Raw genomic sequence first — 27516 nt, forward strand, 5'->3', positions numbered from 1 at the left:
GGATTATATAGTGCGGCTGCACTCTCACCCTATACATGTTCCTATAGGGTTATATAGAGGATTATATACCGCGGCTGCGCTCTCACCCTATACATGTTCCTATAGGGTTATATAGAGGATTATATAGTGCGGCTGCGCTCTCACCCTATACATGTTCCTATAGGGTTATATAGAGGATTATATAGTGCGGCTGCGCTCTCACCCTATACATGTTCCTATAGGGTTATATAGAGGATTATATAGTGCGGCTGCGCTCTGACCCTATACATGTTCCTATAGGGTTATATAGAGGATTATATAGTGCGGCTGCGCTCTCACCCTATACATGTTCCTATAGGGTTATATAGAGGATTATATAGTGCGGCTGCACTCTCACCCTATACATGTTCCTATAGGGTTATATAGAGGATTATATAGTGCGGCTGCGCTCTCACCCTATACATGTTCCTATAGGGTTATATAGAGGACTATATAGTGCGGCTGCGCTCTCACCCTATACATGTTCCTATAGGGTTATATAGAGCAGAGACTTGGATCCGACCTCTTCCCGGCTTCACTGATTCGGATTACTCACATATTTATGTAAGGAATAAAAGTCTGAGGATTACAGCTCTGAAGTCATCAAATTGTAATAAAGGTTTCCTTACGATTAGAGAGAAGACAAATAAACAATGTCTGGAGATGAGCGTGGTATAAGAGGCAGCGGCGGGGCGGCCTCCATGACTCATCTCTCAGCATCTTCTGGAACCTTCTACCAATGGAAGCAATGCAACAGATGTCACATAACGGACCCCACTGGGCAGCAGGCAGATGGTCCGCCAGGGTCACAGGCCTGACCCTATATACCAGATCCATCTCACCATCACTATGCTTCTACAGCTCTGCTCATCCTGAGCTGCCTGCTTCATGAGGGTCACAGGCCTGACCCTATATAACGGATCCATTTTATCACCATCACTATGCTTCTACAGCTCTGCTCATCCTGAGCTGCCTGCTTCATGAGGGTCACAGGCCTGACCCTATATACCAGATCCATCTCACCATCGCTATGCTTCTACAGCTCTGCTCATCCTGAGCTGCCTGCTTCATGAGGGTCACAGGCCTGACCCTATATACCAGATCCATCTCACCATCACTATGCTTCTACAGCTCTGTTCATCCTGAGCTGCCTGCTTCATGAGGGTCACAGGCGTGACCCTATATACCGGATCCATCTCACCATCACTATGCTTCTACAGCTCTGTTCATCCTGAGCTGCCTGCTTCATGAGGGTCACAGGCCGGACCCTATGTAACGGATCCATCTTATCACCATCACTATGCTTCTACAGCTCTGTTCATCCTGAGCTGCCTGCTTCATGAGGGTCACAGGCCTGACCCTATATACCGGATCCATCTCACCATCACTATGCTTCTACAGCTCTGTTCATCCTGAGCTGCCTGCTTCATGAGGGTCACAGGCCTGACCCTATATAACGGATCCATCTTATCACCATCACTATGCTTCTACAGCTCTGTTCATCCTGAGCTGCCTGCTTCATGAGGGTCACAGGCCTGACCCTATATAACGGATCCATCTTATCACCATCACTATGCTTCTACAGCTCTGCTCATCCTGAGCTTCCTGCTTCATGAGGGTCACAGGCCTGACCCTATATAACGGATCCATCTTATCACCATCACTATGCTTCTACAGCTCTGCTCATCCTGAGCTGCCTGCTTCATGATAAAACACTACAGTTATTATAAAGAATATTGTGTAATTTATATTGCAAAACTTATATGTGAGCAGAAACAGCCCCATAAAATATCTTCCCCAAATCCTGGGCCACCTGCTGCCCCCTCTTCTCCTCATATGGGGAATTCCGGCAAATATGTTTTTCTTTCAGATCAGCTGGTGTCAGAAAGTTACACAGATTTGTAAGTTACTTCTATTAAAAATCTCCAGTCTTTCAGTACTTATCAGCTGCTGTATGTCCTGCAGGAAGTGGTGTATTCTCTGCAGTCTGACACAGTGCTCTCTGCTGCCACCTCTGTCCATGTCAGGAACTGTCCGGAGCAGGAGAGGTTTTCTATGGGGATTTGCTGCTGCTCTGGACAGTTCCTGACATGGACAGAGGTGGCAGCAGAGAGCACTGTGTCAGACTGGAGAGAATACACCACTTCTTGCAGGACATACAGCAGCTGAAAAGTACTGGAAAACTGAGGATTTTTAAATAGAAGTAAACTACAAATCTGTAAAACTTTCTGACACCAGTGGATCCAATTTTGTTCTCCAGGGTACCCCTTTAATGCTAAAGTGGCCTGGACTCATCCCAGACATTAGGATAATAATGGTGGCAGGTGACTAGAGATTGTACTACTCCCCTCACCCAGCAGCCCACTGTGGGAGCTTCAATATAAGTCAAGAAATCTGGACCCCTCCTATGAGCCTAGTAGAGAAGCGCTCAGCTGCACTCTTCTCCCAGCAAACAGTAGGGGTCCGAGCACCCAGACCCCTGACAACATTTTGCGATATCTAAAAACAAAGAACTGTCTAGCACATTGGACAGAACTACTATAGCTCAGCGGGTGCACACTGCCATGGCTGAGATACAGAAGCCCAGCAACCCCCTGCAGGTAATAGGATGTAGATACTGCTATAGGGAGCATCAGATAGTGGGCAGCATGACGCCTCCGTCCCACTGAGGTCAACTTATTGCGGTAGCATGATGGTACATGATGGTATATGTATCGCTCTCACATCAGTGATGTCACGTTACACCTGGTATACGGTGTATGTATCGCTCTTATATCAGTGATGTCACGTTACACCTGGTATACGGTGCATGTATCGCTCTCACATCAGTGATGTCACGTTACACCTGGTATGCGGTGTCGCTCTCACATCAGTGATGTCACGTTACACTCGGTATATGGTATATGTATCGCTCTCACATCGGTCACGTTACACCTGGTATACGATGTATGTATCGCTCTCACATCAGTGATGTCACGTTACACCCGGTATACGGTGTATGTATCGCTCTCACATCGGTGACATTACACCCAGTATACGGTGTATGTATCGCTTTTACATCAGTGATGTCACGTTACACCAGGTATACTGTGTATGTATCGCTCTTACATCGGTGATGTTACACCCAGTATACGGTGTATGTATCGCTCTCACATCAGCGATGTCACGTTACACCCAGTATACAGTGTATGTATCGCTCTCACATCAGTGATGTCACGTTACACCCGGTATACGGTGTATGTATCGCTCTCACATCGGTGACATTACACCCAGTATATGGTGTATGTATCGCTTTTACATCAGTGATGTCACGTTACACCAGGTATACTGTGTATGTATCGCTTTTACATCGGTGATGTTACACCCAGTATACGGTGTATGTATCGCTCTCACATCAGCGATGTCACGTTACACCCAGTATACAGTGTATGTATCGCTCTCACATCAGTGATGTCACGTTACACCAGGTATACTGTGTATGTCTCGCTCTTACATCAGTGATGTTACACTCAGTATACTGTGTATGTATCGCTCTCACATCAGTGATGTCACGTTACACCCGGTATACAGTGTATGTCTCGCTCTCACATCGGTGATGTTACACCTGGTATATGGTATATGTATTGCTCTCACGTTGGTAACATTACACCCGGTATGTGGTGTATGTATCGCTCTCACATCAGTGATGTCACGTTACACCTGCTATACAGTGTATGTATCGCTCTCACATCAGTCACGTTACACCTGGTATATGGTGTATGTATCGCTTTTACATCAGTGATGTCACGTTACACCTGGTATACAGTGTATGTATCGCTCTTACATCAGTGATGTCACGTTACACCAGGTATACAGTGTATGTATTGCTCTTACATCAGTGATGTCACGTTACAACCGGTATACTGTGTATGTATCGCTCTTACATCAGTGATGTCACGTTAATCCAGGTATACTGTGTATGTCTCGCTCTTACATCGGTGATGTTACACCCAGTATACGGTGTATGTATCACTCTCACATCAGTGATGTCACGTTACACCCGGTATACGGTGTATGTCTCGCTCTCACATTGGTGATGTTACACCTGGTATATGGTATATGTATTGCTCTCACGTTGGTCACGTTACACCCGGTATGCGGTGTATGTATTGCTCTTACATCAGTGATGTCACGTTACACCTGCTATACAGTGTATGTATCACTCTCACATCAGTCACGTTACACCTGGTATATGGTGTATGTATCGCTTTTACATCAGTGATGTCACGTTACACCTGGTATACAGTGTATGTATCGCTCTTACATCAGTGATGTCACGTTATACCCAGTATACGGTGTATGTATCGCTTTTACATCAGTGATGTCACGTTACACCAGGTATACTGTGTATGTATCGCTTTTACATCAGTGATGTCACGTTACACCCAGTATACAGTGTATGTATCGCTCTCACATCAGTGATGTCATGTTACACCCAGTATACAGTGTATGTATCGCTCTCACATCAGTGATGTCACGTTACACCCGGTATACAGTGTATGTATCGCTCTCACATCAGGGATGTCACGTTACACCCTGTATACAGTGTATGTATCACTCTCACATCAGTGATGTCACGTTACACCCGGTATACGGTGTATGTATCGCTCTTACATCAGTGATGTCACGTTACACCAGGTATACTGTGTATGTCTCGCACTCACATCGGTGATGTTACACCCAGTATACGGTGTATGTATCGCTCTCGCATCAGTGATGTTACACCCGGTTTAAGGTGTATGTATCGCTCTCACATCGGTGACATTACACCTGGGATATGGTATATGTATTGCTCTCACATTGGTGACGTTACACCTGGTATACGGTGTATGTACTGCTCTCACATCGGTGACGTTACACCTGGTATACGGTGTATGTACTGCTCTCACATCAGTGACGTTACACCTGGAATACAGAGTAGAGTAGAATACAGAGAGCACTGTGTCAGACTGGAAAGAATACACCACTTCCTTCAGGACATACAGCAGCTGATAAGTACTGGAAAACTGAAGATTTTTAAATAGAAGTAAATTACAAATCTATAAAACTTTTTGACACCAGTGGATTTAGATTTTTTTCTCCAGGGTACCCCTTTCATGCTAAAGTGACCTGGACTCATCCCAGACAGGATAATAGAGAGCGCATGCGCGCGGGGTTCATGGCGGACGTGTCCTGCTGAGCTCCGCAGTCCCGTCAGCCTCGGCAGCGCTAATCAGCGACTATACGCTCCGGTCCGGCTCCTCTTCTCCCCGAACGGCTTGGTGACAATCCAGGGCACAGGATGGCGACCAAAGCGGGCAAAAAAGGCAAGATTTCCGGCCACATGGCAACCCCTCATTCCGCTGCGCAGCGGCGGCCCTCCCCGCAGCAGACCCGGAGAGGCGCCATCTTGCCTCAGTGTGCTCCCTCTCAACCGTCCCCCAGGAGCGTTGCGGGACAGCGGGCTTCTCCCGAGAAGGAGGTAACACCTGCCCAGTCGCCCATGGCGTCTATCCGGGCCAGATCAGCCAGCCCTTCATCTGACATTTTTGGGGACCAGGACACACAGGGCTCGTCCCTGAACAAAGTTATGGCAGATATAGCCCTCAGTCAGTCCAGTTCTGACTTGGCACCCAGCCAGCGCAGCCCAGACAGACATGAAGTAGAGAGAGGGAGCATGGAGGACAGAGACTCTGAGCTCATGGCACACTATTCTCCTGATAAAGTTCTCCTGTCCAGATTTTCATTACTTTTACAACAAGAATTGGGGAAAGCCTGCTCTAAAATTACTGCTGACTTGAAATCTGACTTTCATGAACTGGGGGTGAGGCTGGATGCTATGGAATCTAAAATAGATGCTACTGTGAGCACAGTTAACCAGCATTCTTCCTGCATGGGGGAGCTATATGATCAACTTGATGTGGCGCATGCAAAAATAGAAGACCTTGAAAATAGGTCGCGCCGTGAAAATTTCCGTATTAGAGGCCTTCCTGAGAGTATCACGGATTTAGAGGAAGCGGTTAAAGAACTGTTTCATCTTCTCATTCCTGATCTCCCTGACCGCTATTATGATCTGGACAGAGTTCATCGGGCTCTGACGGCGCCCAGGGTTGACGGCTTGCCAAGGGATGTGGTGGTCAAGCCTCATTATTATATGGCTAAAGAAAAAAACTGTTGAGAGCTGCGCGAGATAACCCTGAGTTGATGCTCCGTGAAACACCTATTCAGATCTATGCTGACCTGGCTCCCAGCACGATCCAAAAGCGACGCACGCTGAAACCGCTGTTGCAAATTTTACAGAGGAAGGAGATTCGTTACAGATGGGCATTCCCCTTCCGTTTGGTCTTTACTTACAAGAATCGGCCTCACAGCTTCACGTCCTTGCAAGAGGGAGAGTCGACCTTCATTTCTTTGGGGCTGCTGACAAGAGAGCCTGAGGGCCCTCCGTCAAGATCTCCGTCGGATGGTGATTGGAGGAGGAGACCACCTCTCTCCCCACTGTGGAAAGGGAGCTCAAGATCACCGCGGAAGTGATGGCCTACTTGCAGTTTGATCATGTTCTGTCCTTGTACTCTGGTGTGAGATATGCACTAGACTGTTACCGTCACCACGGTACTCTTGCTAATATTGTTGAGTTTTTGGTTTGTTTTATACTTTTGGTTTCATATTGGGAGCCTGACCCTTAATCGGCTGCCGTGGACTGACGGGGTTTTGCCCTTGTGCTCTCCTTGACCCTCGGAGCTCGCTTCCCTAATTATGGGGTGGTGACCTCTTAAGGTCCTATTTTGGGGACCCTGGTTCCTTGTAGGTTTTCTTCTTACTTCTTCTACTTTTCTGTCCTCTTCCTGTTCTCTTCCCTATTACTTGTCCCTCTGTCCCTCGCTCCCCCTGTGCTTGTTTCTCAGAGTGATGAGGTCCATGCATGATGGCGTCCCATAGATCTGACCTCAAGGTGGTAACGCATAGTGTCCAGGGCTTGAATAGTCCCACTAAAAGGAAGAAAGCTTTTCAGTTGTATCGTTCAATGAAGGCTGATGTTGTTTTCTTGCAGGAACTTCATTTTTCTAAGCATTCTGCACCAAAATTTATGCATAACCATTATCCTGTGTTCTTTCTAGCTTTAGCGGAAGAAAAGAAGAGGAGTGGGCATCTTTTTCTCCAGATCGGTTGATTTCACGTTGTCCAATTCTTATAGCGACCTGGACGGACGTTACCTGTTATTGACAGGTACTCTACAAGGTTCCCCAGTTTCTTTTTTATCCTATTATGCACCTAACACGGGACAGGTACAATTTTTTCAAAATATGCTTAAATTGCTTGCACCCTACTTTGAGGGCCGCTTGATTTTGGCGGGTGATTCCAATCTGGCTTTGGACGCTTCTCTGGATAAAAAACCTGGAGAGCTGTCCAAGTCCAGAGCTCCATCCAAACAAGGCCTTCTTTTGGCACAATTATTCCATTCTTATGATCTGGTTGATGCCTGGCGGGCAGCGAACCCTACTACCAAAGATTATTCATATTTCTCTGTAGCTCACTCCTCCTATTCTCGCATAGACCACGTTCTTCTCTCCTCGCAGCTCTCCTTTAATCTCTCTAAGGCTTATATCTCCCCTATACCTTGGTCTGATCATGACCCGGTATCAGTGGTGCTGGGTTCTTTCTGGATTGCCCCTCCTTTTTTTGCCTTGGAGATTAAATGAGACCTTATTGACTAATCCGATTGCTTGTGCTGAGGTTCTTGCCGGTCTTCAAAATTTTTTTGCTGTTAATTTGCCGCACGATACTTCGCCTGCGGTTAATTGGGAGGCCCATAAGGCCACGATTAGGGGTACTTTAATTAAATTAGCTTCTAGACTCAAAAAAGAGAGGGACGCTACTCTAAAGTTAAAAACTACAGAATATGAGCGGTTAAGCGCCCTCCATAAAAGAAACCCGAGCCCTGGGCTTTTATCTAAAGTAGAAATGGCAAGGACTGAACTGAATATTTGTTTGACCTCGGTGGCAGAGCGCAGCTTACGGTGGACACAATATAGATTCTTTAGCCAGGGGAAAAGCCTGGGTCCCTCCTAGCTAAACGTTTGTCTCCGAAGTTTCGACATACGGCAATTCCAACTGTGAAGCTCCCTAATGGTACCAGTTCACAACTTCCCCCTTCAGTCTTAGAGGCCTTTCATGGATTCTATTCTAAACTATATAAACGGGAGGGTAACTTCCCAACATCATTGGCACACTCTTTATTCGCAGACTTGGACTTGCCCACTTTAGCAACAGCACACACAGACTTAATGGAGGAGGTCAAGAGCGCCATTAAGGGGCTTAAACGCAGCTCCGCACCAGGGCCTGATGGCTTCTCCAGCTTTTACTATAAAAAATTTATGGACCTTCTAGCCCCGCATTTAGTTCTATTGTTTAATTCTTTGAGGGAGGGTTCGGGGCTATGTCCTGACTCTCTTAAAGCTTATATTTCAGTAATCCCCAAGCCCGATAAAGATCATTTATTTTGTGAAAATTATAGGCCTATATCTCTTATTAATGTTGACGTTAAAATTCTCACTAAAATTATGGCCTCGCGCCTTAACTCCTTTATAGAACAATATATCCACGTATATCAAGTGGGCTTTGTTCCTAATAGGCAGGCGGCGGATCAAACAAGGAGGGTGCTAGATCTTATATCCCTGGTGCATTCACAATGGGCTCCGACCTCCTCCAAACAAGCTTTATGTTTGTCGTTAGACTTGCGTAAGGCTTTTGATTCCCTAGATTGGGATTATTTATTCTATATCCTGGACAAATGGGGCTTTGGACCTAATTTTTTAACTCTCTTGCGAGGTTTGTATTCCCACCCAACAGCTCGAGTAAACATTAAGATCCATCTATCCCCTGCCATAGCGGTAGAACGCGGAACTAGACAAGGGTGCCCTTTGTCTCCGGTTTTGTTCATTCTTGCAATAGAGCCCTTGGCGCGCCTGATTAGGGTGCATGGGAGCATTAAAGGAATAGAGGTGAACGGTGAACAACATAAATGTGCGCTTTATCCGGACGATATTCTGTTATTATTGACTTCCCCCTTGACCTCTCTTCCAAATGTCTACAGTTTGCTAGATAAGTTTGCTAAAGTATCGGGTTTGGGGGTAAATCATAGTAAGTCAGAAATTTTGAATATAAATATTCCCCACGCTGCCGCTAAATTGATCCAGTTAAATTTTGAGATGCGTTGGAGAGAAGATAAATTGAATTATCTTGGAATTGCTCTTACCCCCTCTTTTCCTTCCCTCGTTTCATCTAACTTTGTCTTGAAACTTTGGTCCACTCTTAATCTCTCATGGTTAGGCCGCATTGCGGCCGTAAAGATGACCCTGCTACCCAAATTACTATACTTATTCCGTACAGTCCCCGTGGATGTCCCTCTTTCCTTTCTCCGGGGTCTGCAAAAGGAGATTTTGGCTTTTATATGGGGTCCCCGCCGTTGTCGTGTGCCTCAACGCACACTGTACTCTAGCCGGACTAATGGTCTGCCTAACATAACTAAATACTACTACGCTGCCCGCCTGCCCCAATCGTTTCTTTACATCGTACCTCTGCCTGTCCCGGTTGGGTTCCCATAGAACAATTTGCTTGCCCGGCCTTTCCGCTGGATTTATTACCTTGGCTTTCTATGAAGAAACGCCCACCGATTTTTTGCCCACTCCTCTCTTCTATGCTGGCCCTGTGGGATCGGCTTAATCGCTCTTTTGCTTTGGGATCGGATCACACTCCGGCCGCTCCACTTTTTGCCAACCCTGAATTTGCCCCAGGCTCACGCTCCTCTGTCTTTAAATGGTGGTCTGATAAAGGCCTATACAGGATTGGCAACTTTTTTTTATAGGCTGGGCATTCGCCCTAGAGATCTCTTTGTAACGATTCACAAATTGCCTGAAGCTGAATATTTTAGATATAATCAGATTGTTCACTTTCTAAATGCCTGGAAAGATAGATGTACGGATATAACTGTGACTACGTTTTTTGAAGGTTTATGCATTAATTCCCCGTTGGGGAAACGTGTGCTATCACTGTTGTATGCTCATTTCACCGCACCTCCAGATAAATTAAGTTACATGGTGCAGTGGGAAAGGGATTTGGCTCTTTCCTATTCCACTCGGGAATGGCAAGATATAGCATCCAATACTGCTAAAGTCTCCATTAATGTGGCTCTGGTGGAGGCCAATTATAAAGTCCTGCTCCGTTGGTACTTGGTCCCGGCTCGTATTGCTAAAATGGTTCCCAACTACTCTTCGCTCTGTTTTAGACAGTTTGGTGGCACAGGGACCATGAGCCATATTTGGTGGGATTGTCCAAAGGTTAAAAGGTTTTGGAGGAGAATCTTCAATTTATTATTCTCATTGACGCAGTGTAATGTGCGCATGTCTCCCTCTTATGCCCTGCTAAATGTAAAGATTCCGGGGGCCTCCAAGGCTGTACAACAGTTTGCCTCGTTCCTGTTTCTAGCGGCTAAGATAGCGATTGCCACCTCCTGGAAAAAAGGGGCTGTTCCCCTGGAGTTGGTAAAAGTTAAACTTAACTGGATTATGGTCAATGATCGGCTGCATGCTCTTCTCCATGATAGGGAAGAAAATTTTCAAAGGGTTTGGCAGCCCTGGATTTCTTATGTATCATCCTCTATGTAGAGTTGTCGGCCTTGGACGCCCCTGCTGATGTACGGGCCTGGGCGGTGTGAGGGCTTTATACTACCTCCTTTCCCCTCTCTCCCCTAGTCTCTTTTCCTCACTCCCATTCTCCATCTTTTCTCTCTTCTTCTTTTCTGTTTCTCTTCTTTTGTTACTCTGGCCCCGGTCCCACCGGATGTTGGTCTCCGGGGTCTCTGTCCAGTTGAAGTTGGCAGACATTGGTTGAGTCTGCCCATTATGGTGGCCAATTGACTATGGACTGGAAATAAGTCATGTATGGTTCGTCTTATATAGAAATAATGACAGACACCATTCTGATCTGTTCGATGTTTTATTTGATGTTTGTTTATACATTGCCGATTATGGGCAACTTTGTACATTCAATGTTCTTATATGTGCAATTGTTTGCGGAAAAACTAAAAATTGAATAAAACTTTTTGGAAAACAGACAGGATAATAATGGTGGCAGATGGTGGTAGAGATTGTACTACTCCCCTCACCCAGCCGCCCACTGCGGGAGCTTCAATATAAGTAAAGAAATCTGGACCCCTCCCATGAGCCTAGTAGAGAAGCGCTCAGCTGCACTCTTCTCCGGGCACCCAGACCCCTGACAACATTTTGCGATATCTAAAAACAAAGAACGGTCTAGCACATCGGACAGAACTACTATAGCTCCTCCGTCCGACTGAGGTCACCTATTGCGGTAGCATGATGGTGTATGTATCTCGTTCAAATTGGTGCCATCACGTTACACCTGGTATACGGTGTATGTACTGCTCTCACATCGGAGAAGTTACACCCAGTATACGGTGTATGTATCGCTCTTATATCGGTGACGTTACAACTGGTATAAGGTGTATGTATTGCTCTCATATCGATAAGACCCTTCATTGAGTCATTGAAAGAATTGAGGTATTCACATGCACTATTGTTACAGGAAAAGGAAACTCACACTGGATTCCACATATACAGGAAAACCATAGTATTACTGTGCTGACATATAAAGGGATTATGGGAGTAAAGAATGAAAAGAATAGGTATTACCGAGTGTAACCATACAGGAAAACTGGGGCGCAATGTCAAAACAAGCCTACCCATCACTAGACATCAGTGACATCACTGAGAATACAGCCTATCCATCACTAGAGATTAGTGATATCACTGAGAATACAGCCTATCCATCACTAGAGATCAGCAGTGACATCACTGAGAATACAGCCTATCCATCACTAGAGATCAGCAGTGACATCACTGAGAATACAGCCTATCCATCACTAGAGATCAGTGACATCAGTGAGAATACAGCCTATCCATCACTAGAGATCAGTGACATCACTGAGAATACAGCCTATCCATCACTAGAGATCAGTGACATCACTGAGAATACAGCCTATCCATCACTAGAGATCAGCAGTGACATCACTGAGAATACAGCCTATCCATCACTAGAGATCAGCAGTGACATCACTGAGAATACAGTCTATCCATCACTAGAGATCAGTGACATCACTGAGAATACAGCCTATCCATCACTAGAGATCAGCGGTGACATCACTGACAATACAGCCTATCCATCACTAGAGATCAGCAGTGACATCACTGAGAATACAGCCTATCCATCACTAGAGATCAGCGGTGACATCACTGACAATACAGCCTATCCATCACTAGAGATCAGCGGTGACATCACTGACAATACAGCCTATCCATCACTAGAGATCAGCGGTGACATCACTGAGAATACAGCCTATCCATCACTAGAGATCAGCAGTGACATCACTGAGAATACAGCCTATCCATCACTAGAGATCAGCGGTGACATCACTGAGAATACAGCCTATCCATCACTAGAGATCAGCAGTGACATCACTGAGAATACAGCCTATCCATCACTGTGTGATACTCGGTCTCCTTGCTACCCCGAGGTACTGACCCCAGTAGGACAAATAGCTGGAAGCTGATGTATCCTACTGTCTGCACACGGCTCCTCGACTATATACTGGTATCTCAGTAACAGCTCTCAGCAGCAGTATATACAGTATAAACAGCAGTAGCTGGCTACATACTGGTACCTCAGTGATAGCTCTCAGAAGCAGTATACACCCCTGTATATACAGTATACACAGCAGTGGCTGGCTATATACTGGTACCTCAGTGATAGCTCCCAGCAATATATACCGTGTATATACAGTATACGCAGCAGTAGCTGGCTATATACTGGTACCTCAGTGATAGCTCCCAGCAATATATACCGTGTATATACAGTATACGCAGCAGTAGCTGGCTATATACTGGTACCTCAGTGATAGCTCCCCACAGTATATACCCCGTATATACAGTATACACAGCAGTAGCTGGCTATATACTGGTACCTCAGTGATAGCTCTCAGCAGCAGTATATACCCTGTATATACAGTATACACAGCGGTGGCTGGCTATATACTGGTACCTCAGTGATAGCTCCCAACAATATATACCGTGTATATACAGTATACACAGCAGTAGCTGGCTATATACTGGTACCTCAGTGATAGCTCCCAGCAGCAGTATACACCCCTGTATATACAGTATACACAGCAGTAGCTGGCTATATACTGGTACCTCAGTGATAGCTCCCAGCAGCAGTATATACCCTGTATATACAGTATACACAGCAGTAGCTGGCTATATACTGGTACCTCAGTGATAGCTCCCAGCAGCAGTATATACCCTGTATATACAGTATACACAGCAGTGGCTGGCTATATACTTGTACCTCAGTGATAGCTCCCAGCAGCAGTATATACAGTATACACAGCAGTGGCTGGCTATATACTTGTACCTCAGTGATAGCTCCCAGCAGCGGTATATACCCTGTATATACAGTATACACAGCAGTGGCTGGCTATATACTGGTACCTCAGTGATAGCTCCCAGCAGTATATACCCCATATATACAGTATACACAGCAGTAGCTGGCTATATACTGGTACCTCAGTGATAGCTCTCAGCAGCAGTATATACCCTGTATATACAGTATACACAGCGGTGGCTTGCTATACACTGGTACCTCAGTGATAGCTCTCAGCAGTATATACCCTGTATATACAGTATACACAGCAGTGGCTGGCTATATACTTGTACCTCAGTGATAGCTCTCAGCAGCAGTATATACCCTGTATATACAGTATACACAGCAGTGACTGGCTATATACTGGTACCTCAGTGATAGCTCCCAGCAGTATATACCCTGTATGTACAGTATACAGGGCAGTGGCTGGAGATGTGCAAGGTCTATGGCAGAAAGTGCTGCAGGCTACCAGTCACAGCACCAGCAGATGCCGCTTTACTGCTCCTATACAGAGAGCCCCTTGTTTGTCCGTCCTGTTGTCATGATGAGACCCCCCCCCCCCTCAGATCCTCCGTAGAATTGCACAAGTCACACATGTGCAGCAGATCTCCCCGAACCGCTCACTGATTGTGCACACCATCAAGTCTCCACCGAGACAATGAGACACACAGGGACACAGGCCAGTATATAGATGTAGGTTATCCCATGTCACACAGGGCAGTATATAGATGTAGGTTATCCCATGTCACACAGGGCAGTATATAGATGTAGGTTTTATATATATATATATATATATATATATATATATATATAAATTTAGGTTGTCCTATATGACATGGAGCAGTATATAAGGGAGGAGTATATAGATTTAGGTTGTCCTATATGACACAGGGCAGTATATAGATATAGGTTATCGTATATGACACAGGGCAGTATATTATGGAGGCGTATATAGATATAAGTTATCCTATATGACACAGGGCAGTATATTATGGAGGCGTATATAGATATAAGTTATCCTATATGACACAGGGTAGTATATAATGGAGGAGTATATAGATATAAGTTATCCTATATGACACAGGGTAGTATATAATGGAGAAGTATATAGATATGTTATCATATATGACACAGGGCAGTATATAATGGGGAGTATATAGATTTAGGTTATCCCATGTCACACAGGGCAGTATATAGACTTATGTTGTCCTATATGACACAGGGCAGTATATAATGGAGGAGTATACAAATTCATGTTCTCCATTATATACAGCCCTGTGTCATATAGGACGAGTATAGAAATTTAGGTTGTCCTATATGACACAGTGCAGGTAGGAGGGCGCCCGCGGCTCCAGTGATGGGGGTCACACAGCTCCGCACCTCTCTATGATTACATTACCCCCTGCCCCTGTGTCTGGAGACGCATAAAGATGGAGGAGAGGAGGAGGATTCACAGGCCAGCTGCATAATGTAACCCAGAGGCCACGGATGGCCCCCCGCAATGCCAGCACGGCCGCCCATACACACCACTATAATCCACTGCTCACTGAAATACTCTGTGCTGCTGGACCCTGCTCCTTCTACTACGTAACTCTGTGACCTTGCATAGGATCAGCAGACACCCCTCTCCTGAAATACTCTGTGCTGCTGGACCCTGCTCCTTCTACTATGTAACTCTGTGCTTCTCCAGACTCCTCTGTCCCCTCCTCCAGACTCCTCTATCTTCCTCCAGACTCCTCTGTCCCCTCCTCCAGACTCCTCTATCCCCTCCTCCAGACTCCTCTATCTTCCTCCAGACCCCTCTATCATTCTCCAGACTCCTCTATCCTCCCTCAAACCCCTCTGTCTCCTGCTGGTATCAGTCACACGGCCGTCAGCCATATCACAGTCACACGGCCGTCAGCCATATCACAGTCACACGGCCGTCAGCCATATCACAGTCACACGGCCGTCAGCCGTATCACAGTCACACGGCCGTCAGCCGTATCACAGTCACACGGTTGTCGGCCGTCAGCCGTTTCACAGTCACACAGCCGTCAGCCGTATCACAGTCACACGGCCGCCAGCCGTATCACAGTCACACGGCCGCCAGCCGTATCACAGTCACACGGCCGTCAGCCGTATCACAGTCACACGGCCGTCAGCCGTATCACAGTCACACGGCTGTCAGCCGTATCACAGTCACACGGTTGTCGGCCGTCAGCCGTTTCACAGTCACACAGCCGTCAGCCGTATCACAGTCACACAGCCGTCAGCCGTATCACAGTCACACAGCCGTCAGCCGTATTACAGTCACACAGCCGTCAGCCGTATCACAGTCACACAGCCGTCAGCCGTATTACAGTCACACAGCCGTCAGCCGTATCACAGTCACACAGCCGTCAGCCGTATTACAGTCACACAGCTGTCAGCTGTATCACAGTCACACAGCCGTCAGCTGTATCACAGTCACACAGCTGTCAGCCGTATCACAGTCACACAGCCGTCAGCTGTATCACAGTCACACAGCCGTCAGCCGTATCACAGTCACACGGCCGTCAGCCGTATCACAGTCACACAGCCGTCAGCCGTATTACAGTCACACGGCGGTCAGCCGTATATACGAAGCTTGGCTCCGGTCCTGTCCCATCCCAGGTGTTCCCAATGGAATAAGCAGCAGATGGGGCTCCTTATATACACAGCATTATACACAATATACACGGAAGTGGCTCTAATGTCACAGTGTGGGGGGCCGCCCAGAGCCCCCCTAACCGCAGCCAATGCACATTATATAGGGATCACACTTGCATCAGCTCCAGCCTTATATCCGATGGTTTCTGCTGTAGCCGAGCCGGTGTATCTACTTCTCATGGTACTGTCTGATTATTCATTGTATCTAAGTCTTTGGTATGGGATACTGCTCGCTAGGCCAGTGTATCTAGGTGTCCGTCATGTGTGATACTGTGTGATGATCACGACTCAACATGTGTGATACTGACTGCTGAGTATATAGTACTGTATCTAAGCCCATAATGTATGACACTGATTATAGGACTAATCTATCTAATTCTAATGTGAAGGACACTGTCTGCTGTATAGCCAAACACAGCTCTACTACATCATCAGCCAGGCTCAGCTCTACGACATCATCAACCAGGCTCAGCTCTACTACATCATCAACCAGGCTCAGCTCTACTACATCAGCCAAACACAGCTCTACTACATCAGCCAAACACAGCTCTACTACATCATCAGCCAGGCTCAGCTCTACTACATCATCAGTCAGGCTCAGCTCTACTACATCATCAGTCAGGCTCAGCTCTACTACATCATCAGTCAGGCTCAGCTCTACTACATCATCAGTCAGGCTCAGCTCTACTACATCATCAGTCAGGCTCAGCTCTACTACATCATCAGTCAGGCTCAGCTCTACTACATCATCAGTCAGGCTCAGCTCTACTACATCATCAGCCGGGCTCAGCTCTACTACATCATCAGCGGGGCTCAGCTCTACGACATCATCAACCAGGCTCAGCTCTACTACATCATCAGCCAAACACAGCTCTACTACATCATCAGCCAGGCTCAGCTCTACGACATCATCAACCAGGCTCAGCTCTACTACATCATCAACCAGGCTCAGCTCTACTACATCAGCCAAACACAGCTCTACTACATCATCAGTCAGGCTCAGCTCTACTACATCATCAGCCAAACACAGCTCTACATCATCATCAGCCAAACACAGCTCTACTACATCATCAGCCAGGCTCAGCTCTACTACATCATCAGTCAGGCTCAGCTCTACTACATCATCAGTCAGGCTCAGCTCTACTACATCATCAGCCAGGCTCAGCTCTACTACATCATCAGTCAGGCTCAGCTCTACTACATCATCAGTCAGGCTCAGCTCTACTACATCATCAGTCAGGCTCAGCTCTACTACATCATCAGTCAGGCTCAGCTCTACTACATCATCAGTCAGGCTCAGCTCTACTACATCATCAGTCAGGCTCAGCTCTACTACATCATCAGTCAGGCTCAGCTCTACTACATCATCAGCCGGGCTCAGCTCTACTACATCATCAGCGGGGCTCAGCTCTACGACATCATCAACCAGGCTCAGCTCTACTACATCATCAGCCAGGCTCAGCTCTACTACATCATCAGCCAAACACAGCTCTACTACATCATCAGCCAAACACAGCTCTACTACATCATCAGTCAGGCTCAGCTCTACTACATCATCAGTCAGGCTCAGCTCTACTACATCATCAGTCAGGCTCAGCTCTACATCATCATCAGCCAGGCTCAGCTCTACATCATCAGCCAAACACAGCTCTACTACATCAGCCAAACACAGCTCTACTACATCATCAGCCAGGCTCAGCTCTACTACATCATCAGTCAGGCTCAGCTCTACTACATCATCAGCCAAACACAGCTCTACATCATCATCAGCCAAACACAGCTCTACTACATCATCAGCCAGGCTCAGCTCTACTACATCATCAGTCAGGCTCAGCTCTACTACATCATCAGTCAGGCTCAGCTCTACTACATCATCAACCAGGCTCAGCTCTACTACATCATCAGCCAGGCTCAGCTCTACGACATCATCAACCAGGCTCAGCTCTACTACATCATCAACCAGGCTCAGCTCTACTACATCAGCCAAACACAGCTCTACTACATCAGCCAAACACAGCTCTACTACATCATCAGTCAGGCTCAGCTCTACTACATCATCAGTCAGGCTCAGCTCTACTACATCATCAGTCAGGCTCAGCTCTACTACATCATCAGTCAGGCTCAGCTCTACTACATCATCAGTCAGGCTCAGCTCTACTACATCATCAGTCAGGCTCAGCTCTACTACATCATCAGTCAGGCTCAGCTCTACTACATCATCAGTCAGGCTCAGCTCTACTACATCATCAGTCAGGCTCAGCTCTACTACATCATCAGTCAGGCTCAGCTCTACTACATCATCAGCCGGGCTCAGCTCTACTACATCATCAGCCAAACACAGCTCTACTACATCATCAGCCGGGCTCAGCTCTACTACATCATCAGCGGGGCTCAGCTCTACGACATCATCAACCAGGCTCAGCTCTACTACATCATCAGCCAAACACAGCTCTACTACATCATCAGCCAGGCTCAGCTCTACGACATCATCAACCAGGCTCAGCTCTACTACATCATCAGCCAGGCTCAGCTCTACATCATCATCAGCCAAACACAGCTCTACTACATCATCAGCCAGGCTCAGCTCTACTACATCATCAGTCAGGCTCAGCTCTACTACATCATCAGTCAGGCTCAGCTCTACTACATCATCAGTCAGGCTCAGCTCTACTACATCATCAGTCAGGCTCAGCTCTACATCATCATCAGCCAGGCTCAGCTCTACATCATCAGCCAAACACAGCTCTACTACATCAGCCAAACACAGCTCTACTACATCATCAGCCGGGCTCAGCTCTACTACATCATCAGCCAAACACAGCTCTACTACATCATCAGCCAGGCTCAGCTCTACGACATCATCAACCAGGCTCAGCTCTACTACATCATCAGCCGGGCTCAGCTCTACTACATCATCAGTCAGGCTCAGCTCTACTACATCATCAGCCAAACACAGCTCTACTACATCATCAGCCGGGCTCAGCTCTACTACATCATCAGTCAGGCTCAGCTCTACTACATCATCAGCCAGGCTCAGCTCTACTACATCATCAGCCAGGCTCAGCTCTACTACATCATCAGCCAGGCTCAGCTCTACTACATCATCAGTCAGGCTCAGCTCTACTACATCATCAGCCAAACACAGCTCTACTACATCATCAGCCGGGCTCAGCTCTACTACATCATCAGTCAGGCTCAGCTCTACTACATCATCAGCCAAACACAGCTCTACTACATCACCAGTCAGGCTTAGCTCTACTACATCATCAGTCAGGCTCAGCTCTACTACATCATCAGCCAGGCTCAGCTCTACTACATCATCAGCCAGGCTCAGCTCTACTACATCATCAGCCAGGCTCAGCTCTACTACATCATCAGCCAGGCTCAGCTCTACTACATCATCAGTCAGGCTCAGCTCTACTACATCATCAGCCAAACACAGCTCTACTACATCACCAGTCAGGCTCAGCTCTACTACATCATCAGCCAGGCTCAGCTCTACTACATCATCAGCAGGGCTCAGCTCTACTACATCATCAGCCAGGCTCAGCTCTACTACATCATCAGCCAGGCTCAGCTCTACTACATCATCAGCCAGGATCAGCTCTACTACATCATCAGTCAGGCTCAGCTCTACTACATCACCAGTCAGGCTCAGCTCTACTACATCATCAGCAGGGCTCAGCTCTACTACATCATCAGCCAGGCTCAGCTCTACTACATCATCAGCCAGGCTCAGCTCTACTACATCATCAGCCAGGCTCAGCTCTACTACATCATCAGCCAGGCTCAGCTCTACTACATCATCAGCCGGGCTCAGCTCTACTACATCATCAGCAGGGCTCAGCTCTACTACATCATCAGCCAGGCTCAGCTCTACTACATCATCAGCAGGGCTCAGCTCTACTACATCATCAGCCGGGCTCAGCTCTACTACATCATCAGTCGGGCTCAGCTCTACTACATCATCAGCCGGGCTCAGCTCTACTACATCATCAGTCAGGCTCAGCTCTACTACATCACCATCAGGCTCAGTTCTACCATATCTAAGTACATCAGTCAGGCCTAGTTACGCTTGGCTATATCTGACTTGCTCGGCTTATGTTACTAAACATTAGAAAAACCAATTATCCCAAAATCTGCAAACTCAGCTCTGCTATATATCAAGTTCAGCACAACTACATCCGGCATGCTGAGCTCAGTATCAGATATATATATATATATATATATATATATATATATATATATATATATATATATATATTGCAGTTGCTCAATCTGTATGTTACCAGGGACCCTCCAGATAACTCTGTCTGGATGGGGATCTGTATGTAGGTATATCACACTAACCTCCTGCTATCCTGGGACCCTATCACTAGATGTCAGGGATCTGTATGTAGGTATATAACACTAACCTCCGGCTATCCTGGGACCCTATCACTAGATGTCAGGGATCTGTATGTAGGTATATCACACTGACCTCCGGCTATCCTGGGACCCTATCACTAAATGTCAGGGATCTGTATGTAGGTATATAACACTAACCTCCGGCTATCCTGGGACCCTATCACTAGATGTCAGGGATCTGTATGTAGGTATATAACACTAACCTCCAGCTATCCTGGGACGCTATCACTAGATGTCAGGGATCTGTATGTAGGTATATAACACTGACCTCCCGCTATCCTGGGACCCTATCACTAGATGTCAGGGATCTGTATGTAGGTATATCACACTGACCTCCTGCTATCCTGGGACGCTATCACTAGATGTCAGGGTATATGTATGTAGGTATATCACACTGACCTCCTGCTATCCTGGGACGCTATCACTAGATGTCAGGGTATATGTATGTAGGTATATCACACTGACCTCCCGCTATCCTGAGCCGGTGTCCCGGGGCCGCGGCTGCAGACCTGCGCAGCGTCCTCCTTCTCGCTCAGCCTGAAACTAATTTTTGTGGAAACTGGGAAATTTTTTTTTGCAAAGACAGGAAGTGGGGACGAGCCGTCACTGGGAGATGAATGTGAAACACTAAACCCAAACCGCCAGGAAAGGAGCTGAAGGAGGGGGAGCGGTCTGCAGGAGCCAAGACAAGTGTGCAGCAGCGCCCCCCAATACAGCGGACAGGACAGACAATACAGCGCCCCCCAATACAGCGGACAGGACAGACAATACAGCGCCCCCCAACACAGCAGACAGGACCGACAATACAGCGCCCCCCAACACAGCAGACAGGACCGACAATACAGCGCCCCCCAATACAGCAGACAGGACCGACAATACAGCGCCCCCCAATACAGCGGACAGGACAGACAATACAGCGCCCCCCAACACAGCGGACAGGACCGACAATACAGCGCCCCCCAACACAGCGGACAGGACCGACAATACAGCGCCCCCCAACACAGCGGACAGGACCGACAATACAGCGCCCCCCAATACAGCGGACAGGACAGACAATACAGCGCCCCCCAACACAGCGGACAGGACCGACAATACAGCGCCCCCCAATACAGCGGACAGGACAGACAATACAGCGCCCCCCAACACAGCGGACAGGACCAACAATACAGCGCCCCCCAACACAGCAGACAGGACCGACAATACAGCGCCCCCCAATACAGCGGACAGGACCGACAATACAGTGCCCCCCAATACAGCAGACAGGACCGACAATACAGCGCCCCCCAATACAGCGGAAAGGACCGACAATACAGGGCCCCCCAACACAGCAGACAGGACCGACAATACAGCGCCCCCCAATACAGCGCCCCCCAATACAGCGGACAGGACCGACAATACAGCGCCCCCCAACACAGCGGACAGGACCGACAATACAGCGCCCCCCAATACAGCGGACAGGACCGACAATACAGCGCCCCCCAATACAGCGGACAGGACAGACAATACAGCGCCCCCCAATACAGCGGACAGGACCGACAATACAGCGCCCCCCAATACAGCGGACAGGACCGACAATACAGCGCCCCCCAATACAGCGGACAGGACAGACAATACAGCGCCCCCCAATACAGCGGACAGGACAGACAATACAGCGCCCCCCAATACAGCAGACAGGACCGACAATACAGTGCCCCCCAATACAGCAGACAGGACCGACAATACAGCGCCCCCAATACAGCGGACAGGACCGACAATACAGGGCCCCCCAACACAGCAGACAGGACCGACAATACAGCGCCCCCCAATACAGCGGACAGGACCGACAATACAGCGCCCCCCTAACACAGCGGACAGGACCGACAATACAGCGCCCCCCAATACAGCGGACAGGACCGACAATACAGCGCCCCCCAACACAGCAGACAGGACCGACAATACAGCGCCCCCCAACACAGCGGACAGGACCGACAATACAGCACCCCCAATACAGCGGACAGGACCGACAATACAGCGCCCCCCAACACAGCAGACAGGACCGACAATACAGCGCCCCCCAACACAGCGGACAGGACCGACAATACAGCACCCCCCAATACAGCGGACAGGACCGACAATACAGCGCCCCCCAATACAGCGGATATACTGGGATATACAGTATGGACCCCCAGGTGTGCTGAGGACGCAGTATGGACCCCCCAGGTGTGCTGAGGACGCAGTATGGACCCCCCAGGTGTGCTGAGGACCCAGTATGGACCCCCAGGTGTGCTGAGAACACAGTATGAAGCCCCACATGGACCCCAAGGTGTGCTGAAGACACAGTATGGACCCCCAGGTGTGCCGAGAACGCAGTATGAACCCCCACATGGACCCCCAGGTGTGCTGAGGACCCAGTATGGACCCCCAGGTGTGCTGAGGACGCAGTATGGACCCCCAGGTGTGCTGAGGACGCAGTATGGACCCCAGGTGTGCTGAGGACCCAGTATGGACCCCCAGGTGTGCTGAGGACCCAGTATGGACCCCCAGGTGTGCTGAGGACCCAGTATGGACCCCCAGGTGTGCTGAGGACCCAGTATGGACCCCCAGGTGTGCTGAGGACGCAGTATGGACCCCCAGGTGTGCTGAGGACACAACTGCTTACGTCTCCTTGGATCTGAGGAGGACAGGGGGGCAGAGGGGGTGAAGATGTTTATGTTAATCGCTGCAGATTGGGATTACTGTTCTATCTCACAGTCCGCTGAGCCGGACACGAGGGCCACAGATGGTTTTAATCTCTAGAAGAACGGAATATTCTGGAATGTGACACAGAAAATGCTGCATTGCTGGAATGATAGTGATACAATGGAAAGGGGTCTCCTCCTGCCAAAACACATCAATGCAGGCAAAAAATCTCAACTTCCTAAGAAGGGAGCGTGGCCGGTGCTATGATGTACCGCACATCCTACCGGCAGACCCTAACTATACCGATACCCGGCCTGCCGAGGGCTACTCAGCACAACATCGCCAGCTACGGATTATTGTCCCATTCATAAGGAACCACCTGGGGGATATATGAGGCTGTATACAACCTTACCTGGGGGTACATGAGGCTGTATACAACCCTACCTGGGGGATACATGAGGCTGTATACAACCTTACCTGGGGGTACATGAGGCTGTATACAACCCTACCTGGGGGATACATGAGGCTGTATACAACCTTACCTGGGGGTACATGAGGCTGTATACAACCCTACCTGGGGATACATGAGGCTCTATACAACCCTACCTGAGGGATACAGGAGGCTGTATACAACCCTACCTGGGGGATACACAAGGCTCTATACAACCCTACCTGGGGGATACATGAGGCTCTATACAACCTTACCTGGGGGTACATGAGGCTGTATACAACCCTACCTGGGGGATACATGAGGCTGTATACAACCCTACCTGGGGGATACATGAGGCTCTATACAACCCTACCTGGGGGATACATGAGGCTCTATACAACCCTACCTGAGGGATACAGGAGGCTGTATACAACCCTACCTGGGGGATACACAAGGCTCTATACAACCCTACCTGGGGGATACACAAGGCTCTATACAACCCTACCTGGGGGATACATGAGGCTCTATACAACCCTACCTGGGGGATACATGAGGCTCTATACAACCCTACCTGGGGGATACATGAGGCTCTATACAACCCTACCAGGGGATACACAAGGCTCTATACAACCCTACCTGGGGGATACATGAGGCTCTATACAACCCTACCTGGGGGATACATGAGGCTCTATACAACCCTACCTGGGGGATACATGAGGCTGTATACAACCCTATGTTACGCCCATATGATTAACCCTGCGTTATGCACCCTCAAACAATAGCCGTTGTAGTGAGTGGCGAACAACGGACGTTGTTGCACTGAAAACTGCATTGCTTTCAATGCGCGACAGCCAGAAATAATTGACAAGCTCAATACACATAATGGTCGTTGCTCAATATAACGATTGCTGTTTGCATTGATTTCAACGCAGCACATTTTTATGCCAAGAACGGCCATTGTTTTAATCGCCACCAACTGCCGCTTGTCATAAAAAGATACATTGTGTGTATTGGATGATGCCCCACTTATTCTACAATTCACTGAAGGATTTAGTGAGTACAAAATCCCCCAGAAGTGAATGCCTTGGGCTCACACAGTGTTTCCGACATACGACTGCCATATGCGTCGGGGAGTCCACCCTGGGTATATGGGAAACACATTCATAGACCCCCTTAAGAGGGTTTGGCTTGTGCTCAGATGATTTATGCCGAGGTTTCCTTTCCCTTGCAGAACGGAATAGCTCGCACCTTATTCACACGGCCGCATAAGTGCTCAGTATTTGTAGATCCAATGTAACCAATGTAACCAATTCATTTCTATGGTGCAATTCACACATCCTCTATATTTGCAGGTCTGCAATGTAAAAAAACGAAATTACTGGCTGTAAAGCGGTCTGCAATTGTGCTACAGACACTACAATAGAAGTCCATTCTGCAGAGAACGCATAAGTACTCCGCAAAACCATCCACAATTGCATTCTGCAGTTCTATGACATCACCATTTAAAGGGATTGTTCACCAAAAAAAAACATTTCTTTCCAATCATCTGATCCCAGCAAGTGGAAGAGCTTCGTAATTTACTTCTATATAACAATATCCAGTCTTCCAGTACTTATCAGCTGCTGTATGTCCTGCAGGAAGTGGTGTATTCTCTCCAGTCTGACACAGTGCTCTCTCCTGCCACCTCTGTCCATGTCAGGAACTGTCCAGCGCAGGAGAGGTTTTCTATGGGGATTTGCTGCTGCTCTGGACAGATCCTGACATGGACAGAGGTGGCAGCAGAGAGCACTGTGTCAGACTGGACCAATTCCTGCAGGACATACAGTAGCTGATGAGTACTGAAAGACTGGAGAGAATACACCACTTCCTGCAGGACGTACAGCAGCTGATAAGTACTGGAAGACTGGAGATCTTTTAATAGAAATACATTTCAAATCTCTGGCACCAGTTGATTTGAAAGAAATTGCTTTTGGAGAACAATTCCTTTAAATTCCTCCTGGCTGGTCGGGACAGCTAGTGACATGATTTTATGCCATACCTGGTAAACAACACAGCATCCATAGTAAGAGGGAACAACTGCAGACAAAACTTACCTATTGGGTTGCACTGTGTATTGTGGAGGCGCCCCCTCACCAGTCTAATCCAGAGCTGCATTCACAGTTCTGCTCAGATCTTAGGTCGCATGAGGTCTGACAACAAGGTGGAGCTAAAGCGCTGTCTGCTTCCAAGGAAAACCATTAGAATTCTGCAATAGGCAAAAAAAACGGAAAATTAAGTATTTGCAAAGTTTATTAATGTTTCGTATTAAATGCTAACTCTATAAAACATGGAAGGAGGAAACAATATTCAGAGCTGAGCCAATGCCTCCCAGACGGGATGGACCGGAGACAGGCTGAAGCTTTGGCTGTCCACCTTGATGGAGGCCAGGAGGTTCCCCGTCCCTGGTGTAGTCCACGAGAACCTACCTTATACTTTGTGTTGATGTTTTAGGAATCTGAGCTGTGATGTTTTATAGCAGCCTGCCTTGTGGTTTGTAACCATGACAGAGCGATTCTGAAGGGGATACAGACAGGAGACACATGTCAGATAGAACCTGTGACTATCCAATGTGTATGACAGCCGCCTGACACTTCTCCTATTGTCAGGAGACAGAAGGCTCGGGCATCTCAGATTTATCTCCTGATCCTTTTGTTCACTGGGAGGTAAGCCACTGCCAGAGGTGACTGGTTTACCCCCCTCCTCTATAGTAAAGAGAATGCATGCTCCTTTGAGCTGAGCGTGCGTGTGTTAGTTTTTGGCTGACATGGTAGACAATGGGGAATGATCCACAGTGGATGGGGCTGTATAACTTCTCATGTACACTGAGCGGGGACCGTTCCAATGTTTCTAACATGCTGCAAGGAATCATGGACGTTCACAGAAACAATTCTCCTTCCTATAAAATGTATCCGTGCCATAAAGGAGTCGGGAGAGGCTGCCCCTGTAAGAGCCGAATCCCGTCCGTTCCCTTATACGGAGAGCCGGACGTTTTATGGATTCCTATAAAATGCATGTCATTATTGGCCAATCGATATAACAGCTGCGTCTCCGCTCCGGGAGGGGGGGGGCATGGACGGCTTCAGATTAGGGAATCTCTTACATGAGAGGCGCTGGAGATCAGACAGGGAAGAAGTCTATGAGGGGAGAATGGCTGGAGGGGGGGGGGGGGGGGGGGGAAGGTAAAAACAACAGCTCCAGGATGGAGAGAGGAGAAGGATAGTGTAACCGCACAGCAGGAAATGCTTCCCCGCTCCAAGACAAATACCAACTACATTCCTTATTATCTGCTGGATGGAATGTGTCCCCCTCATATGGGTCCTGCGCCCCCCCTTATATGCCCCCACCCCCAGGTCCTGTGTCCCCCCATATGTTCCCAGTGTCCTACATCCTCCGTGTCCCCCCTATGGGTCCTGTGTCCCCCCATATGTTCCCAGTGTCCTACATCCTCCGTGTCCCCCCCTATGGGTCCTGCGTCCCCCCTTATATGCCCCCCACCCCCCGGTCCTGTGCCCCCCCCCCCCCAATGGAACTCTACAAAGCAGGAGAGGTTTTCTAGGGGGATTTGCTGCTACTCTGGACAGTTCCTGATATGGACAAAGGTGGCAGCAGAGAGCACTGTGTCAGACTGGGGAGAATACACCACTTCCTGCAGCACATACAGCAGCTGATAAGTACCGGAAGACTGAAGAGAATACACCACTTACTACAGGACATACAGCAGCTGATAAGTACTGGAAGGCTGGAGATATTTTTTTTTTAATAGAAGTAAATTACACATCTCT

General features: G+C 48.0%; 1 protein-coding gene across 3 annotated transcripts in view; it reads right to left on the reverse strand.

Moving 5' to 3' along the window:
- Positions 1–25919, reverse strand: part of DENND2B (DENN domain containing 2B) — a 155329-nt gene extending 129410 nt beyond the window's left edge. Inside the window, exons 1-2 of one of the 3 annotated variants that reach the window (XM_069965011.1) lie at positions 25789–25919; positions 24944–25049 (exon numbers count right to left, since the gene is read on the reverse strand). The gene's annotated coding sequence lies outside the window, so the exon portion shown is untranslated. Of the gene's footprint in view, positions 1–21072; positions 21152–24943; positions 25050–25788 lie in introns of those variants that run through there. The other 2 variants (XM_069965012.1, XM_069965010.1) reach the window with 2 other exon arrangements.
- Positions 25920–27516: the final 1597 nt, after the last annotated feature.

Source organism: Dendropsophus ebraccatus, chromosome 4 (genome assembly GCF_027789765.1).
Source record: "Dendropsophus ebraccatus isolate aDenEbr1 chromosome 4, aDenEbr1.pat, whole genome shotgun sequence".
In the NCBI taxonomy this organism is placed as follows: Eukaryota; Metazoa; Chordata; class Amphibia; order Anura; family Hylidae; genus Dendropsophus; species Dendropsophus ebraccatus.